Here is a 656-nt window from a genome sequence, read left to right as displayed (position 1 = left end):
AGACTGTGCAAGTGAATATGACTGAGGCTTGATTCATAGTCTGGAGTGTTTTTAAATCCTGTTCTCCTTCTCACGGTCTGTTTCTGGGTCTGAGAGTCAGAAACTTTTGTTTGTGGATGAGTTTACACAGATAATAAACTCAGCAGCAGGAGAACGTCTGATTTCAACAGACCATCAAGCTGCAACACAAAGCCAAGTTGATGTCAAGTCAACAGCTGCCTGAACTGAATTACAAAGCTCTCAGACTCAGTGCTGGACACTGGAGGCATTGTTTTATTCCCCTATGATAATAATATCTGAAGATTGTGCCTTTTGTTTGTTGCTCATGATACAAAGAGCTCTTTCAGAATCAATACTGAAGTTATCTTAAACTGTTGTGAAAGCAGAGCGACCATGGATCTGAGAAACGCCCCCTCCTGAAATCAGCAGAGGCCACGCCCATCATGGATGAGTCTGACTTTATGCACGAAGGCGGGAAAGGTGAGCAAAAGATCATTAAACTTCAGTGTGGATGTTTCCTGTTGTGACGCCATCAACCTATAGTCTCAGCTGCTAAACAGTGAAACATCAATGAATGCCACATTTCTACATTTTAATTCGTCCGAAAACAAACAAAATATTAGTAGTAAAATAAAAGTTTGATTCAAATGCAAAAC

Source organism: Seriola lalandi, unplaced genomic scaffold (assembly GCF_002814215.2).
Source record: "Seriola lalandi dorsalis isolate HSWRI2012SDOR001 ecotype SW California unplaced genomic scaffold, Sedor1 jcf7180002054928, whole genome shotgun sequence".
NCBI classification, from domain to species: Eukaryota; Metazoa; Chordata; class Actinopteri; order Carangiformes; family Carangidae; genus Seriola; species Seriola lalandi.
The sequence above is the reverse complement of the archived record's forward strand: the minus strand, read 5'-3'. Positions refer to the sequence as shown.